Source organism: Staurois parvus, unplaced genomic scaffold, assembly GCF_062004578.1.
Source record: "Staurois parvus isolate SC_StPar_1 unplaced genomic scaffold, SC_StPar_1.0 ptg001018l, whole genome shotgun sequence".
Classification (NCBI taxonomy): domain Eukaryota; kingdom Metazoa; phylum Chordata; class Amphibia; order Anura; family Ranidae; genus Staurois; species Staurois parvus.
In genome coordinates this window covers 268,814-288,662 of record NW_028318814.1, presented here as the reverse complement: position 1 = coordinate 288,662, position 19,849 = coordinate 268,814, and the positions used below count along the sequence as shown (strand labels likewise).

The following is a 19,849-nucleotide window of genomic DNA, read 5'->3' as shown; positions in this document are numbered from 1 at the left end:
TCATCTTCAAAATTCACTACGGAAGCCCTCACTCACCTCCGTAGCTGTAGGCATTGTGGAGAGGTTCATCTTCAAAATTCACTACAGAAGCCCTCACTCACCTCCGTAGCTATAGGCATTGTGGAGAGGCTAATCTTCAAAGTTCACTACAGAAGCCCTCACTCACCTCCGTAGCTGTAGGCATTGTGGAGAGGTTCATCTTCAAACTTCACTGCAGAAGTGTTGAGGTCACAGCTTCATCCCCCACTTTATTTTCTATGGAGAGCAGAATCTTGACAGCCCCCCCCCCCAAGGTAAACGCACAGCGGGCGTTTGGAAGCGTTAGTCCCATTCGTACCTGAGCAATAGGAAGTATTCTCTACATTTAGGGCTCGTATAGACTTTGGGAAGGCGTGAAAATACAAGGATGAAATGCGTTATACTGCCCCCCCTTCCCTACTCAAGCTGTAAAGGCAGCTAAAAATTACCCCCCCCTCGTACCTCCGTTGTGTTTGATGGCACCATCGAATGTGACCGAATGTGGGGTGCTGTTGCATTATGGTGGTGTGGCATTTTGAGCGTTAAAACAGGTGGTGAGGGGGTGACCTATCGTCTCTGAACATGCCATGGTACAAATTACCACCCCCCCACCCCTCCGTTGTGTTTGATGGTCAGTAGCACCATCGAATGTGACCGAATGTGGGGTGCCTTCACAACGGTATACTGTGGCGGCGCCCCACGTTCGATGGTGTGGGAATTTCAGGCTTAAAACAGGTGGTGAGGGGGTGACCTATCGTCTCTGAACATGCCACGGTACAAATTACCACCCCCCGCCAATCCATTGTGCTTGATGGCCAGTAGCACCATCAAATGTAACCGAATGTGGGGCGCCGCGGCGCCCCACGTTCGGGGGTGTGGAATTTTAAGGGTTAAAACAGGTGGCGAGGGGGTGACATATCGTCTCTGAACATGTCATGGTACAAATTACCGCCCCCCCGTCCCTCCATTGTGTTTGATGGCCAGTAGCACCATTGAATGTGACCGACTGTGGGGTGCCTTCACAACGGTATGCTGCGGCGGCACCCCACATTCAGTGGTGTGGGATTTTCAGGGTTAAAACAGGTGGCGAGGGGGTGACCTATTGTCTCTGAAAAGCGATCTGCCTTCCGATTGCTTTTTTGAGGCGTGGCAATTTTGCTGCACATCTAAACTTAGGCTGGACATACATGGATCGATTTCCGAACGATTTCCGGACCTAAGAATAATCGGATGATTTTCGCTCTGTTAGTGGGGCGATGGCACCGGCCGATGTTTGTGGTTCCTCCCCATTTTGTTCATCAGGCATGCTGGAAAATTTGTGGAAAGCAACTGGTTTTCTAAATCATTGGTGGCACCGTCGGATTACAGAACAAACAACGTTTTTGATTTTCGATCGAAAAATCGTTCGGAATTCAAGCCATGTATGACCTGCTTTAGCCTTAGTTCACACTGAGGCACCGGGTGCGTGTTTTCACACGTGTGTGTCATCAGGCAAACTGAATGGGCTAGTATGGCCCAGAAATTGGACCTGCGCCTCTCTTTGGACAGCGCCCCACACTGGAACGAATGTCTCTCTGCTGGCAAAGTGCGTTAGGGTGCTATTTAGAATGGCAGGCGCCTCATCAGACCTTCACAAGCAACATGCGTGGGTATGCACCTGTCCACACAATGTGATCATGTCGATGAGGCCCTGGACTTCCATGTTGTTCCATTGTGCCCGATCCCATTGAACATCCCACGTTCCATTGCGCCCAATCCCATTGAACATCCCACATTCCATTGTGCCCAATCCCATTGAACATCCCATTGCGCCCAATCCCATTGAACATCCCACATTCCATTGTGCCCAATCCCATTGAACATCCCATTGCACCCAATCCCATTGAACATCCCACGTTCCATTGCGCCCAATCCCATTGAACATCCCATTGCACCCAATCCCATTGAACATCCCACGTTCCATTGCGCCCAATCCCATTGAACATCTCACGTTCCATTGCGCTCAATCCCATTGAACATCCCACGTTCCATTGTGCCCAATCCCATTGAACATCCCATTGCACCCAATCCCATTGAACATCCCACGTTCCATTGTGCCCAATCCCATTGAACATCCCATTGTGCCCAATCCCATTGAACATCCCACGTTCCATTGTGCCCAATCCCATTGAACATCCCACGTTCCATTGCGCCCAATCCCATTGAACATCCCACGTTCCATTGTGCCCGATCCCATTGAACAGCATGCCATTGGCACTCAAGCCTGAAAACAAGTGCATTTCCAAAAAGGGCAAAAAAACGCACGCACGACCACCCACAAAAAGCTGTGCAGTCATGGAATCTCGAGCCGGGACCCGGTGATTGACATCCGTAGCTGCCAATGGCGGAAGGGTTGGGCGGTGCGCACACGCCCCCTACCCAGAAATGCAAATCACATATCTATACGTGATTTTGCACAGCCCTGCCGCCTTGTAGCAGTAATGCTACTTTAGGGTGGACTCAGGGGCGGACTGACCATTTGAGCCCTCGGGCACTGCCCGAGGGGCCCGGGGTCAATAGGGGGGCCCCATGAAATGCCTTTTAATGACTGACAATATATGGGGCCCCCAGGCAATAGGGGATCATGGGGCCCCTGTGTCCTCACCCACACTCAAACCACACCCCAAAAAAAGCCTATGCAAGGTACTAGGGGCATCTCATGGGGCCCCCTACTGACAATGCCCAAGAGCCCGAATGGTCAGTCCACCCCTGGCAGCGGTCAAGCGGATAATACATAAACATCACAAAAAAATATGAAATAATAATACCAACGACGCAAAAGGTGCAGCTGTGCTGTTATCAGACGACTGCCGAGATCGGATCAAGACGGCGCTTGCAGATAACCGTCCCCATCAGTCTTCAGCCGATCATCGCGCTAAAGACCGGGCGTGAAACTCAAATATACAGAAAAGAGAATACATAACTTCTCCTTGTTACATCAATATAAACAGAGCAGACGAAGTGTATCTTTCAATGACAGCATGCAATACGTTCACGTCGTGCCGGATAATAAATTTGCATGGCAAAACATCGGCGTCCTTATCTTTCCCCCATTCGTAGGCATCGCACGCGCCAAAACGACATAAATAAGATGCAAAAACAAAAAAAGAAAAAAGAAAAAGAGAAGGAAACGGAATGTCTTTACACGGACACAGACACTATGATTGTTTAATCAACTGTATTTCCAAGAAAGAAAACACATTTTCATTTTATTGTTTTCCAGCGATTCGGGAGCGTGCTTGCTTTGATGCTACAAAATGATCCAAACGCGGACTCTTCGTATAAACGCATCGCCGTCACGTGACATGAAGAGAAGCAGACTTAGCCCAGGGTTCACATACAGTACGTGTGGTGCGGAACAACGCGTGTGATCCGCACAGGAACCGCACTGCATTCCTGTACAAATCACATGCGATTTGTGTGCGGTGCGATCGGAGACTCTAATTGCACCAAAAAGGCACAGGACCCTTTTTTGGGTCCGCACTAGAATCGGATCACACCTACGCTATCCGATTCTGCACATCGCAGACCGCTTTCAGTGTGTTGTGAATTTAACCACCTCCCGACCGGCCGTTGTATATAAACGGCCGGACGGTGGCAGTGCAGGGGCGGGTGGGCGTTTATAAACGGCCTCCCCGCCCTCAGCTTGTGCGCGCTCCCTGGGACTCTCCTCCAAACACAGTGAAACACCGATCGTCGGGCGGGACCTCCGTGTGAGGTCCCGATCATGTGATTGCTGATTAGCCAATCAGTGATCACATGCAGAGTCATAAGCAAGATGTCACTTTTGACATCATTGCTTACTACGTGTGAAATCTGTGAATGATCACAGAGATCACATGGTACAGGGCTATTCACAACAGCCCTGTACCATGTGACAAGCTGTGACCAATCACAGCTCACTGAGTAGTTCTCAATGGCTGCAATAATACAGCTAGAGAGAAGGAGAAATGATTGCTTTTACATCCTTTATAGGTGTAAAAACAATCAGTGTACTGCTAGGGTGACAGTATGTCAACTAAATAAATACATTATAATATTAAAAAAAAAAAAATGTTTTAAAATTATAATTTTTGGTTATAAACTAATTTGGGTTATTTTTTTTTTTACTAAAAATATAACTGAATAACTTTTGGCCAAGATTTATGGTGAAATATTATTTATTTGCACAATTTTATAAGAAAAACACTTTTTTTCAAAATGTTTGGACTTTTTCATTTATATAGCAAAAAAAATAAAAATCCCAGCGATGAATAAATACCACCAAAATAAAGCTTTATCTGTCTCAAAAAAATGCTAAAAAATTCATATGGGTACAGTGTTGCATGACCGCGCAATTGTCATTCAAAGTGTGATAGCGCTGAAAGCTGAAAATTGCCCTAGACAGGAAGGGGGGGGAAAGTGTCCAAACTGGAAGGGGGGGGGGGAAAGTGACCGGACTGGAAGGGGGGGGGGGGAAGTGTCCGGACTGGAAGGGGGTGAAAGTGTCCGGACTGGAAGGGGGTGAAAGTGTCCGGACTGGAAGGGGGGGAAAGTGTCTGGACTGGAAGGGGAGAAAGTGTCCGGACTGCAAGGGGGTGAAAGTGTCCTGACTGGAAGGGGGGGAAAGTGTCCGGACAGGAAGTGGTTAAAGCAGAGCTCCACCCAAAAGGGGAAGTTCCGCTTTAAGGACTGCTCCCCCACTCCCCATTAAGAGGGCGGGGGGGGAGCGGGTACCCGAATTTGACAGGTATCCCTACACCTGGAAAGTGGACCACCACGGGTCTATAATTACTAATGCAGGCCACAGACGGCTCGTTTATCAGCCGATTTTCCGTCGGAAAGAATAATTGGCCGATTTTCGCACTGTTAGTGGGGTAATGGCATCGGACGATTTTCGCACTGTTAGTGGGGTAATGGCATCGGACGATTTTCACTCTGTTACTGGGGTAATGGCATTGACCGATTTTCGCACTGTTAGTGGGGTGATGGCATTGACCGATTTTCGCACTGTTAGTGGGGCCATGGCATCGGCTGATTTTTGCGGTTCCTCCTCATTTCGTCTATCGGTCATGCTGGAAAATTCATGAAAAATTGCCGATTTTCACAATCATTGGTGGCAACCATCGGTTTACAGAACGAACAACGTTTCGTTTTTTTGGACGCAAAATCGTCCGATGAACGAACCGTCTATGGCCCGCATTACTGTTGACCCTCTTGGGACTACTCATTGAATGAAGAAACGGAAAAAATATTCTTTCCAGAGTCAATGATTTCAGGGACGATCCTAACATTCGTAAATAGGCGAGGTTAGCCGCTACGGAAACAAAAGGCTGAGAACGCGTCGACCATTCGGCTTCACGTTTCTCCGCCCTTCGGTTAATGATCGCATCTAATTATCAGACATAAGTATTTTCGCAAATTGCAGCTTGACAGAATTTGAATAATCCAAGGTGGAGGTGAAATTCCCGTATTTGCCTCGGGAGTCCCCCACAATATGATTTCATGGGTGCCCAGGGCGTTATATAATTATTTTTGTTTGAATGTTTAATGACCCAATATACGCTTCGCGCTCCTATATTGCTTAGACGCGTACAATGCAAGCAAAAGTGCGCCCCCCCCACCCCCCTCCTCCCTCTTGACCCCCACCTCCCTCCGTATAGTCAGTGTAATTCTGCAAATAGCATCTTGTTCATTAAACCTGCAGTTAATGAAAGCTTTGTACAGGTATAAAGCAGTCAGCATTTCATACGATGATTAACAAGTACCCGTAAAGCACCAACGTTCTGTATTTCTCATTTCTCCGCAATCAGGGAAAATAGTTCCACAACTCGAAAATGGGAAAGCGATCCGAAGAGAAAAAAAAAGGGGGTTCACGATCATCAACGTAGTTTTTTTTTTTTGGGCGACGAGGGGCTGAAAACTTTCTTGACCTTCTATAGATACGTGTCTATTAAATCCCGCAGCACCACCTTGATCGGAGGACTGAAGATGGCTTGTCCCCCCTTTCCCTTTGACCATTACCTCCTCCCCTTCGCATGAATTAATCACTCGGACAACAAGATGGAGTTAATGGCTAAAACAGCCTTTTGTTACAACAGCAATAAATAACATTTGTAAATAATGTAAACACAGTATAACTGGAGCCCTGGAGCCTTCAGGTCTCAGTAGGCATCAATAAACCAAACTACCTGCGTCCTACTTAAAATAGGCCTCGGAGACAACCACCAGCAGATACCGCCATCAGAAAAAACTGGGAGCCGTATCTCAGATGGGTCCCTACAAAGTACCTTTTTGTGCACACAGTGACCTATGAGGACTTTCTACCCTGCCGGCTCCCGTCAGCACCAACTGACTCAACCACAACCCAAAGAATGGTCAAAACACAACAGGCGGGAGGGAGGGAAGTTTTCCTTCGGTAATCTTCCTTCCGACTGAACACCTCTTCCCACATCCCTTCCAAACCACCCCTTGTGGCTCCACAAGCTCCTATCTTAACCACTTGGCACTCCCCGTCCAAACCACCCCATGTGGCTCCACCAGCTCCTATCTTATCCACTTGACATACCCCATCCAAACCACCCCCTGTGGCTTCACCAGCTCCTATCTTATCCACTTGGCGCTCCCCATCCAAACCACCCACTGTGGCTCCACCCGCTCCTATCTTAACCACTTGGCACTCCCCGTGTCCAAACCACCCCCTGTGGCTCCACCCGCTCCTATCTGGAGCCCTGGAGCCTTCAGGTCCCTGTAGGCATCAATAAACCAAACTACCTGCGTCCTACTTAAAATAGGCCTTCAGCTGCAACACCATCGACTCGGAGACAACCACCAGCAGATACCGCCATCAGAAAAAACTGGGAGCCGTATCTCAGATGGGTCCCTACAAAGTACCTTTTTGTGCCCACAGTGACCTATGAGGGCTTTCCACACTGCCGGCTCCCATCAGCACCAACCAACACAACCACAACCCAAAGAATGGTCAAGACACAATGGGCGGGAGGAAAGTTTTCCTTTGGTAATCTTCCTTCCGACTGAACACCCTTTCCCACATCCTGTCCAAACCACCCCTTGTGGCTCCACCAGCTCCTATCTTAACCACGTGGCACTCCCCGTCCAAACCACCCCCTGTGGCTCCACCAGCTCCAATCTTATCCACTTGGCACTCCCCATCCAAACCACCCCCTGTGGCTCCACCCGCTCCTATCTTTTCCTCTTGGCACACCCCGTCCAAACCACCCCCTGTGACTCCACCAGCTCCTATCTTATCCACTTGGCACTCCCCATCCAAACTATCCCCTGTGGCTCCACCAGCTCCTATCTTATCCACTTGGCACTCCCCGTCCAAACCACCCCCTGTGACTCCACCAGCTCCTATCTTATCCACTCTGCACTCCCCGTCCAAACCACCCCCTGTGACTCCACCAGCACCTATCTTATCCACTTGGCACTCCCCGTCCAAACCACCCCCTGTGGCTCCCCCCCCCTACTCCTATCTTAACCGCTTAGCCCCCCGTCCTGTTTTTTGCCAACTTAGACGACTCTCCTCTCTCCACCCCTTTAACCCCTGTCATGCCGGCCCTCCTCTCATGTCTTCTCCTTTCCTCTTACTCTGGGCCTCCCTATATGGAGTCTACCACTTCCAGGTCGGCTGGAAGTTGTGTGGAGTTCAGCTTTAGAAGGGAAACAAGAGTCACCTTAGGCCCCGGGTGGGGGGGCGTGCGTGCGCCCTACCTGCGCCAACATTCGGGGCCTTGGCTGTCAATCTTAGGGTCCCGGTCAGTGATTACTTGCCGGTGCTCGGTGATTGCCGAGCATCTCTGATGGGGAGGAGAACTATACCACCTATATGGAGTCTACCGCTTCCAGATCGGCTGGAAGTTGTGTGGAGTTTAGCCTCAGAAGGGAAACAAGAGTCACCTTAGGCCCTGGGTGGGGGAGCGCTCGTGCGCCCTACCCGTGCCACTATTCACTGCCTCGGCTGTCAATCTTCGGGTCCTGGCTGGTGATTACTTGCCGGTGTTCGGTGATTGCCGAGCATCTCTGATGGGGAGGAGAACTATACCACCTTTATGGAGTCTACCGCTTCCAAGTCGGCTGGATGTTGTGTGAAGTTCAGCTTCAGATGGGAAACAAGAGTCACCTTAGTCCCCGGGTGGGGGGGGGGGGGGGGTGCGCGTGCGCCCTACCCGTGCCACCATTCACGGCCTCAGCTGTCAATCTTAGGGCCCCGGTCAGTGATTACTTGCCGGTGCTCTGTGATTGCCGAGCATCTCTGATGGGGAGAACTATACCACCTATATGGAGTCTACCGCTTCCAGGTCGGCTGGTAGTTGTGTGGAGTTTAGCCTCAGAAGGGAAACAAGAGTCACCTTAGGCCCTGGGTGGGGGTGCGCATGCGCCCTACCCGCGCCACCATTCACTGCCTCGGCTGTCAATCTTTGGGTCCTGGCTGGTGATTACTTGCCGGTGTTCGGTGATTGCCGAGCATCTCTGATGGGGAGGAGAACTATACCACCTTTATGGAGTCTACCGCTTCCAAGTTGGCTGGATGTTGTGTGGAGTTCAGCTTCAGATGGGAAACAAGAGTCACCTTAGTCCCCGGTTGGGGGGGCGGTGCGCGTGCGCCCTACCCGTGCCACCATTCACGGCCTCGGCTGTCAATCTTAGGGCCCCGGTCAGTGATTACTTACCGGTGCTCGGTGATTGCTAAGCATCTCTGATGGGGAGGAGAACTATACCACCTATATGGAGTCTACCGCTTCCAGGTTGGCTGGAAGTTGTGTGGAGTTCAGCTTCAGACGGGAAACAAGAGACACCTTAGGCCCCGGGTGGGGGGGGGTGCGCGTGCGCCCTCCCCGTGCCACCATTCACGCCCTCGGCTGTTCGGTGTTTGCCGAAAAAAAAAAACTCAAAAAGAGAAATGAACTGTTTATTTTGCAAAATGCATTCGTACATGTGTACATGTCATACATGTGTATGTATGAATGTGAGTTAGGGACCTTAGATTGTACGCCCCTTGAGGGTTAGGGTCTGATGTGAATATATATATATATATATATATGTGTAGAGCACTGCGTAAATTGACAGCAATATATAAGTGCCTAGATTGTAAGCTCTGCGGATCACCCTCCTATCCCTCTTGTATTGAACTGTATTGTTGCTGTATTGTCTCCCGTTATATTGTAAAGTGCTGAGAAAACTGTTGGTGCCATAAATCCTGTATAATAATAATATATAAATCCTGTATAATAATAATAATAATAATAATACCTGTAATAAATAATAAATAACAAATAAAAAGTTTTGCTGTACCTATATTCTATACAATTTTCAAATAAATAATAAATACACATAAATAATAATAATAATAAAAAAATAAAAAGTTTTGGCTGTACCTATATTCTATACACCTTTCAAATAAATAATAAATACACATAAATAACAAATAATAATAATAATAAAAAAATAAAAAGTTTTGTCTGTACCTATATTCTACACACCTTTCAAATAAATAATAAACACACATAAATAATAATAATAATAAAAAAATAAAACGTTTTGGCTGTACCTATATTCTACACACCTTTCAAATAAATAATAAACACACATAAATAATAATAATAATAATAATAAAATAAAACGTTTTGGCTGTACCTATATTCTACACACCTTTCAAATAAATAATAAACACACATAAATAATAATAATAATAATAATAATAAAATAAAAAGTTTTGGCTGTACCTATATTCTACACACCTTTCAAAGTGAGCAACGGGCTTCAATCCTACTTTTTTGGTGTTTGCCGAAAAAAAAAAAAATCTCAAAAAGAGAAATGAACTGTTTATTTTGCAAAATGCAGTAAAACAAGCTCCGTCCCCGATTAGATACCTTGTAAATATTTGCAGCATAAATTCCGAGTCTTTCCGCACCGCGCATCACCCATAAAAGGTAGAATTTAATTTTAACATCCATATTTTCCATCGGCGAAAGCGACTTAGCCAGAGAAAGTCTGGAAAGTAATTTGCAGAAAACTTTGCCGATAAGGTGTTACACCGACTGACAACAAGGCTGCCATTTTTTCCCCAAAGCTATTAGCATTTAACATTTAGCGGGTCGCTGACCCGTGACGGTAGCAGCCTGTGATTTGCGGCCGTAGGGTGCTGGAGGTTTCCAGAGACAGAATAGAAGCTGGCAGGCTCAATTTGGAAGAGATCAAAAGATCATTGAGGAGAAAAAAAAAAAAAAGGAAAAAAAAAAAAAGAAAAAGGAGAAAGAAAAATAACAGAGAGAGAGGAGAGGGGAAATTCTGTAGTCACCAGACAAAGTATCAGTCTGTTAAATGAAAGATAGAACACATATAAATCCGCGTTCCCTTTCCCGTTTCCCCTCCCTCTCTGGCTGCAAGCAATTTTCCGAATCCTGTAAAATGTATTATTATATTTTATGCTGCAACCTTCCTACAATTGATAAAATAATAAAAAAAAAAAAAAAAAAAAAGGCAGAAAGAATAAGGAAATCTTCACTTAAAATGAACATTGGTATTTGGGGTGTAAAGGCTTAAAGGTACGCTCCGGTTAAAACTGAAAATAAAGCTTTGCGATGCGTGGAGGGAATACAAAGTACCCGCTCAGGGGGTAGGGTTCGGTTTCATGACACCCTTCACTCACAGTATGTCCTCCGTCTTCCAAGATGAGGGAGCCTGGGTGTCATTCAGTCAAAAAAAGACTGAGGACATCTTGTGGTAGAGAAGAGGTACTGCAGGGTGCAGCTCTGTATTGTAGGTGAGGATTGCGGCGTACAGTTAAACACTCGCTGGTGCAGTGGCAGGGGCGGACTGACAACTCATGGGGCTCCTGGGCAATAGGGGATCATGGGGCCCCTGTGTCCTTGACCAAACTCAAAAAAGCCTATGAAAAAGGTACCAGGGGCATCTCATGGGGCCCCCTACTAACCCCCGGGACCAGTTTCCAAATGGTCAGTCCGCCCCTGAGCAGTGGTGTATTTAGGTTTTGTGCTGCCCTAGGCAACACAAAAATTGTCTGCCTCCACGGACACCGACCAACACCCCAACCCCCCCTCGCCCTCCTGGGGAGAGAGCCTGACATTGACCAACAACACCCCTGCCCCCCACCCGGGAGAGCCTTCCACTACCCTCCATCCCGGCGATAGAGAAAAAGACACCCATCTTCACAGCTCCAGACCAGGGGTGGACTGACCATTTGGAAACTCGGGCACTGCCCGTGGTCAGTAGGGGGCCCCATGAGATGCCCCTGGTACCTTTTTCATAGGCTTTTTTGAGTTTGGGCAAGGAGACGGGGCCCCATGATCCCCTATTGCCCGGGGGCCCCATGACATCCTCGGGAACGAGAGTCAGGTTCTACATACACCATCAAGCAGCCCGCAGCCTCTCTTGGATCCTACCTGGTTCCCATAGTGCACATGTCCTTTCTTTCATCCCTTCTTTTGGAGGAAGGTGCTGCCCCCTGAAAAATGCCGCCCTAGGCAAATGCCTTGTTTGCCTTGTGGTAAATATGCCCCTGCGCTGGAGGACTGTTTTAAAAGAAAAATGTTTTAAAAGGGATATAAAGCAAACCTCTTCAGACCTTTTTATTTTAATTCAGGCCCCAGTTTGCTACCAACAATATGCACCCCAAAAGTACAGGGGGCCCACAGCTGTCCGGCTACACAGAGCTATTATGCGGATAGCAATGGCAGACCCACATATAAGGAGCTGTGTGAAATGTGGCTGCAGTACAATACCATAAATCCCAACTGTCCCTGATTTTGAGGGACTGTCCCTGATTTTGAGGGACTGTCCCTGATTTCGAGGGACTGCCCATGATTTGGAACAAAGTCCTCCTGTCCCTCTTTCCTCCTCATGTGTCCCTCATTTTGGTCTGATCTATATAGTTGTATATAAAGTGCACTACTTATCTATCAAAAAGTGTTCACAGTGATAAACCTTCCATCCAATTTCTAAACTGCTGCATTTGTAAATTGCAAAAGCCAATAAAAAAAGGAATAATAGCGGAAAAAAAGCCCTTGTGGGTTTAGCCAATATTTTTTTTTGTACAATTCTCCAGGACTTCTCCGGAGCCTCCCCCATCCTCTGGAACTCTCTACCCCAATCTATCAGACTATCGCCTAATCTGCCTACTTTTAGGCGATCTCTGAAAACCTCTCTCTTCAGGGAAGCCTATCCTGCCTTCAGCTAATAATGGAATCTTCTATTCCTCCTACCAGTCCATCCCCCACAGTTATTACCTTTTGTACCACCAGCCCCTCCCTCTTAGATTGTAAGCTCCCAGGATCAGGGCCCTCCTATCCCTCTTGTATTGAACTGTATTGTTGCTGTATTGTCTCCCGTTATATTGTAAAGCGCTGAGCAAACTATTGGCACTATATAAATCCTGTATAATAATAATTCTCCTTTAAGGGGGTGTGGCAGGGGGCGTGTCCTATGCCTACATACTTTTGCTAATAGGTGTCCCTTGCTCCCATTTCAGAAAGTTGGGAAGACTTACCATAGGAAGAAGGTAAACTGGTAGATTTCCTGCCTTTATTGGAGCTGCAGGGTTTGCTGGATAGCCAAAGTGTTTTAGGGCTGGGCCTGGGAATGCGCTACCTCCTGCGGACGCGCACAGGTACCATTCATTCTTCTTGCACCGTAGGTGGGTTCTCGGCCACCAAACCACACGCGCAATTTTCAAAAATCGCACCTGCCGTACTTTTTCTCTTTCAGTCGTGTTTATTGAAATTTTGCATACAAAAAAAAAAAATAGAAAACAGTAGAAAAGGCCTTCAGCCAGCACATGGCCCACTTGGAGGTGGCCAGCCACAAATGGGGAGGCGGCAATGCCACGCGGGCCATATACAGTAAGTACATAGGAACTAAAACGACAATCAGCCTGAAACCTGCCGTACTTTTTATGCCATTGAAGTTAATAAGTTGCTGAAGACGGAGATCTGTTTCCAAATCTGTGTACTCTAAAAAAACCTATTATTATTTTTTATCAAATACACATTAATTATTGCATTTAAATATTTAATATTTACCACTTGCAGCCAGCAGGTAGAGATATTTGCCAGCGCTATGCTCTGAAAGCTTTCTCTTACAGCACAGGTGTCAAATTGGCAACCCTCCAGCTGTTGCAAAACTACAAGTCCCATGAGGCATTGCAAGATTGAACGTTACAAGCGTGGCTCCCAAAGGTAGAGGCATGATGGGACCAGGGGCGGACTGACAACTCATGGGGCCCCCGAGCAATAAGGGATCATGGGGCCCCTGTGTCCTTGCCCACACTCAAAGCACACCCAAAAAAGCCTATAAAAGATACCAGGGGCATTTCATGGGGCCCCCTACTGACTCCGGGCCCTCAGGCAGTGACCAAGTGCGCGAATGGTCAGTCCGCCCCTGGATGGAACTTGTAGTTTTGCACCAGCTGGAGGGCCACCAGTTTGACACCCGTGTCTTACAGCTATCATGCTAAAAACAGAATTGAAGAGTAGACATCCCCCCTCTACAACCAGAAACGGGTTGGATTGGCCGATAACTACCAATCAGACAGTACTGGGCTTTCTTTCTTCTTAGAAAGCCAAGCATCTCCATGCCATATAAATCAACAGCTGATAAAACCAACATAAAGTTGACCTAAAAGTATCCCAGTTTCCCTTTAGCTTTTATCCAAGACCTACTTCTGCTTGGAAACGTCTTCGGCGCGTCTCATTGTGTGGACATCACAATGACAACGTTATTTTTTTATGACAAGAAATACGAGCTTTTCACAAAGTGACCCTTGTGTTATGGCTGCGAGGTGTGAATTTGCAGTCTGTCTCGGTAATGATTGCTTGGCGGTTTTTATTGCACTGTCCTATTCCGTGCGATGACTCCCGCGTGTTAGTCTTTGTTGGTATAAACATAGGTGGCAAGCAAAGCATTTTAATGATTGATGGTCTCGTCATGGCTACTTGGGGAGCCGCTCCATTAACCTGCTGAACGGACTTTCTGCATTTTATCTCAATTACAAGGAATTTAGACCCTTCAAGAATATTTTCAGATCAAGAAAAGAAATTATTTTTGTAATAGAGAGTTGTAAAATGAAGGTACATTTTCTAGTAGTTGATGGAATATGACATTTAAGTGGACCTGTCAGTCATGGTAATTTTTTTAACATACTTCCCTTCCCTTCTCTATTTCCTTCCTTCCTTCCATCCATCCTTTCTTCAGTCTCTCTGTCTCTCCTTCCTTCCTTCTTTCTTCTTCCCTCCCTCTTCTTCCTTCATTTCTTGCTTCCAACTTTCTTTTTTTCCTTTCTTCCTTCCCTCTTTCTTTCTTTCTTTCTTTTTTTCTCTTTCTTTCCTTTCTTTTTTTCTCTTTCTTTCCTTTCTTTTTTTCTCTTTCTTTCTTTCTTTCTTTCTCTCTCTTTCTTTCTCTCTCTCTTTCTCTTTTTATCCTTCTTTCTCCCCCCTCCCTTCCTTCCCTCCCTTTATTTTCCTTCCTTGCTTCTCTCTCTTTTATTCTTCCCTTCTCCCTTGCTTCCATCTCTATTTTCTTCCTTCCCTCTCTCTCATTCCTTCCTCTTTAGTTCCTTTCCTTCTTTCTATCCTTTCTTCAGTCTCTCTCTCCTTCCTTCCTTCCTCCCTCCTTCCTTCCCTCCCTCTTCTTCCTTCATTCCTTGCTTCCCACTCTCTTTGTTTCCCTTCTTTCTTCCCCCTTCCTTCCCTCTCTCTCACTTTCCTTCCTTCTTTCTCTCTTTTTCTTTGTTTTCTTTCTCTTTCCTTCCTTCCTTCTATTTCTTTCTTTCTTTCTTTCTTTCTCTTTCTGTCCTTCCTTTTCATTCTTTTTCTCTTTCTTTCTTTCCTTCCTTCCTTCTATTTCTTTCTTTTTCTCTTTCTTTCTTCTTTTTTTCTCATTCCTTCCTTCCTTCCGTCCTTCTCTTTCCTTTCTTTCTTAATTCTTTCATTCCCCTTTCATTCTTTTTACTATCCTTCCTTGCTTCTCTCTCTACTTTCTACGGCCCTGTCCAGCTTTCCTAGAGTAACTGCCTGTCTCCTGGAATCTCCTCCATGCTCTTGAGACTGTGCTGGGAGACACAGAAAACCTTCTGGCAATGACATGTATTGATGTGCCATCCTGGAGGAGTTGGACTGCCTGTGCAACCTCTGTAGGGTCCAGGTATGGCCTCATGCTACCAGTAGTGACACTGACCCGAGCCAAATGCAAAACTAGTGAAAAACAGTCAGAAAAGATGAGTAGGGAAAAAAATGTCAGTGGCCTCCACCTGTAAAATCATTTCTGTTTTGGGAGTCATCTCATTATTGCCCATCTAGTGCACCTGTTGTTAATTTCATTAACACCAACGCAGCTGAAAGCGATGAACAACCCCTTCTCCTACTTACCTGACCAGATCAATATCCCAGGAGTTTCATTGACTTGATGCTATACTCTGATTAAAAAGTCTTCCTTTAATTTTTTGAGCAGTGTTTTTGCCTTTTAGCCATGGGTTGCTCTTGGCCAGCCTTTCTCAACCTTTTCAACACATAGGAACCCTTGAAATAACATTCTGGTCTTGGGGAACCCCGGCTAAAAATGACTATATCTGCAACTCCTGATACATTAGTATGATGGTCAGTGGGAAGAATGCTCCTCACACTTGTGGTCAGTAGGAAGAATGCTCCTCACGCTTGTGGCCAGTGGGGAGAATGCTCCTCACACTTGTGGTCAGTAGGAAGAATGCTCCTCACACTTGCGGTCAGTAGGAAGAATGCTCCTCACACTTGCGGTCAGTAGGAAGAATGCTCCTCACCCTTGTGGTCCCTGGGAAGAATGCTCCACACACTTGTGGTCATTGGGAAGAATGCTCCTCACACTTATGGTCGGTGGGAAGAATGCTACTCACACTTGTGGTCAGTTGAAGAATGCTCCTCACACTTGTGGGTCGGTGGGAAGAATGCTCCTCACACTTGTGGTCATTGAGAAGAATGCTCCTTACATTTGTGGTCACTGGGAAGAATGCTCCTCACGCTTGTGGTCATTGGGAAGAATGCTCCTCACACTTGTGGTCATTGGGAAGAATGCTCCTTACACTTGTGGTCACTGGGAAGAATGCTCCTCACGCTTGTGGTCATTGGGAAGAATGCTCCTCACACTTGTGGTCATTGGGAAGAATGCTCCTCACACTTGTGGTCATTGGGAAGAATGTTCCTTACATTTGTGGTCATTGGGAAGAATGCTCCTCACACTTGTGGTCATTGGGAAGAATGTTCCTTACACTTGTGGTCAGTGGGAAGAATGCTCCTCATACTTGTGGTCACTGGGAAGAATGCTCCTCACACTTGTGGTCGGTGGGAAGAATGTTCCTTACACTTGTGGTCAGTGGGAAGAATGCTCCTCATACTTGTGGTCACTGGGAAGAATACTCCTCACACTTGTGGTCATTGGGAAGAATGCTCCTCACACTTGTGGTCATTGGGAAGAATGCTTCTCACACTTGTGGTCACTGGGAAGAATTACCCTCTTACAGATAACTATAAAGATCAATTGTGTTAGTGGGAACTGAGAGTCAGAAATTGCTCATTGCTCAAGGAACCCTTAGAAACCTCTGGAGGAACTTTAGGGTTCCATGGAACCGTGGTTGAGGAACCATGACTTAGTAAAAGTGATCCTCCCACCAATACTGATCATTTCTACCTAAAACAAAATCTGTAGATCATCAAAGCAGGTTCCGAGATTTTAATCGAGGGATAGGACAGCATTTTCTCATTCGTCTTTGCTGCAAAGTATGGAAAGAAGTGGGGAAAAAAAATACTCCTTGGAGGCCTGTAGAGGCAAGTTAAATCGAGCAGCCATGAATTTACATTGGTAGGTTGGAAATGGTAATGATAAATGGTGCTTCAGCCGGACTCTGACAGTGAAAAATGTGACAATGATATTTAACAGGATGGCACTGGTTCCCCGCTGAACGGGAGCTGATCACCTGACTCGGGAGAAGTCTCCAACCACCGCGCCATTGTCGCTTTTATTGGAGTTTTTATTCCGCTGCAAGCTTCGGCCGACAGATGTTCAGACTTTTCCGTGGATATTAAACAAAGTCTGGTATTTAAACATTTAAAGCAGTCACAAGGCGTGAAGTCACATGTTATCCCTCCTAATGCTCGCCGGATTCTTCTCTTATACCAGAGAAGAGGTTGGAACATTATAAGAGAACATTCCTCATTTTTAAGGTCCTTTATTACTGAAAAAAGCTGACTTTATTACATGGAAATTGCAATATTGTGACATACGTGTACTTCTGTTGTCAACTGCCGATCTGCAGCAATGGGAAATTTTACAGAAGCGAAGAATGGGAGTAAAGATTCCGTTTTGGCTGTTCTCCCGAAATATCTTTAAGGACTCATTCACACTAATGGTTGAAGGGCAGTAAAACTTGAGCCATGTTTTTACAGCCTCTTGACTGCTACCTTTTTAGCGGCAGAGGCAGCGGTGCAAGGGGGTGTACACATGCCACGGCCATGATGCTTTTCTTCACAGCTGTGACAGGAATTATACCCCCTGTCGCTTTTGATGGATGTAGTACCTGCCGAACGTGAACTATTCAAGTGAATGGGGCCGCACTGCAAGTGCCCCTCAACCACAAGCAGTGCACGTGATTGCGACATGCTAGTACGGGGTTCAAGGGATTAAAGCAGGTGGTGAGCAGGCAATTCAATGCCTCCTCAACGCCTATCAAATGTTCCCTGAAAGGCCCTCATGTACTTTACCAGGTCTGGGCCCCATCAGGTGGGTCCAGCAAGGGCAACTCGCAGTCCCCCATCTTCCTATCCCTGCGTCTCCCTTCTCTCTGCTCCTCATCCCTGGTTACAACTTCCATAATCCCCTATGCCCCGCAGGGAGGGTGAGTGGCCGAGTAGAGCTGGCTATGTGGAAATATAAGATGATCAGTTGTGAGCTATGCTGAGGGAGGCATATCAACTGTTACAGAAAGGGTGTACCCTTGCCAAGTGAAGAAGGATGTATAGGAGGGTGCAGTGGCATGGAGTAATATGTAATGGGGGATGCAGGGTGCAGAACCTGGGATAATTTGAGATGTGGCAAAATGGGGGTACAGGTGCTGCAGAATGTGGGGGTGGATGATTGGGGGTGCAGAATTTGGAGTAATGGGGGATGTAGGGGATGCAGAATGTGAAGTAATGGGGGTTGCAAGAGGTGCGAAATATGGAGTAATGGGGGGATGCAGGGATACAGAATGTGGAGTATAATTGGGACTATAGGGGTTAGAGTATGGAGTAATGGGGGGGGGGGGTGCAGAATGTGGTGTAATGGGGATGCTAGGGCTGCAGAGTGTAGGGTAATAGGGGATATAGGGAGTGCAGCGTAATGGGGAATGTAGGAGGTACAGAATGGGGGGGGGGGGCATTGATACACTGTGAGGTGTAATGAGGGTGCAGATGGAATAGTGGGAGATGTAGGTGGTGCACGGTGCTGGTAGTTGGGTATGCAGGTGGTGCAGAGTGGTGGGTAATGGGGAATGCAGGAGATACAGAGTAAGGTGTAATTGGGGGATGCAGGGGTGCAGAAGATGAGGTGGTGGGGTACGCAGGGGGTGTAGAATGTTGGAGTAGTGGGGATACAAGCAGTGCAGAGTGATTTGCTAGTGAAGGATACTAGAAGTATAGTGTCAGGTGTAAATGGGGGTGCAGGTGCTGCAGAATGTGGGGTGATTGGGGGTGCAGAATTTGGAGTAATGGGGGATGTAGGGGATGCAGAATGTGAAGTAATGGGGGGTGCAAGAGGTGCGAAATATGGAGTAATGGGGGGATGCAGGGATACAGAATGTGGAGTATAATTGGGACTATAGGGGTTAGAGTATGGAGTAATGGGGGGGTGCAGAATGTGGTGTAATGGGGATGCTAGGGCTGCAGAGTGTAGGGTAATAGGGGATATAGGGAGTGCAGCGTAATGGGGAATGTAGGAGGTACAGAATGGGGGGGGGGGGCATTGATACACTGTGAGGTGTAATGAGGGTGCAGATGGAATAGTGGGAGATGTAGGTCGTGCACGGTGCTGGTAGTTGGGGATGCAGGTGGTGCAGAGTGGTGGGTAATGGGTAATGCAGGAGATGCAGAGTAAGGTGTAATGGGGAATGCAGGGGGTGCAGAATGGTGGGTAATGGGGAATGCAGGGGGTGCAGAGTAAGGTGTAATGGGGAATGCAGGGGGTGCAGAGTGTGGGGTAGGTGGGGGAAGGGGAGTCAGGGGTACATTGGGAGGTCTAATGAGGGTGTAGAAGGAGTAGTGGGAGATGTAAGTGGTGCACGGTGCTGGTAGTTGGGGATGCAGATGGTGCAGAGTGGTAGGTAATGGGGAATGCAGAGATGGTGTAATGGGAAATACAAGGGTGCAGAATGTGGGGTAGGTGGGGGAGGGGAGTCAGGGGAACATTGGGAGGTCTAGTGAGGGTGCAGATGGAATAGTGGGAGATAGAGGTGGTGCACGGTGCTGGTAGTTGGGTATGCAGGTGGTGCAGAGTGGTGGGTAATGGGGAATGCAGGAGATACAGAGTAAGGTGTAATTGGGGGATGCAGGGGTGCAGAAGATGAGGTGGTGGGGTACGCAGGGGGTGTAGAATGTTGGAGTAGTGGGGATACAAGCAGTGCAGAGTGATTTGCTAGTGAAGGATACTAGAAGTATAGTGTCAGGTGTAAATGGGGGTGCAGGGACTGCAGAGTGTAGGGTAGTTGGGAGTGAAGGGGGCAGGGTACTGGGGGGCCCTGTCAGGTAAGCTGTACAGGGCCCCATGATTTCTGATA

The 19,849-nt window shown here is 47.2% G+C and overlaps 1 long non-coding RNA gene across 1 annotated transcript in view; it reads right to left on the bottom strand.

Moving 5' to 3' along the window:
* The window catches only part of LOC149441166 (uncharacterized), a 42,832-nt gene extending 32,311 nt beyond the window's left edge, over positions 1–10,521 (bottom strand). The window contains exon 1 of the long non-coding RNA XR_016307430.1: positions 9,798–10,521. This is a non-coding gene — a long non-coding RNA (uncharacterized LOC149441166). The remainder of the gene's footprint in view (positions 1–9,797) is intronic.
* Positions 10,522–19,849: the final 9,328 nt, after the last annotated feature.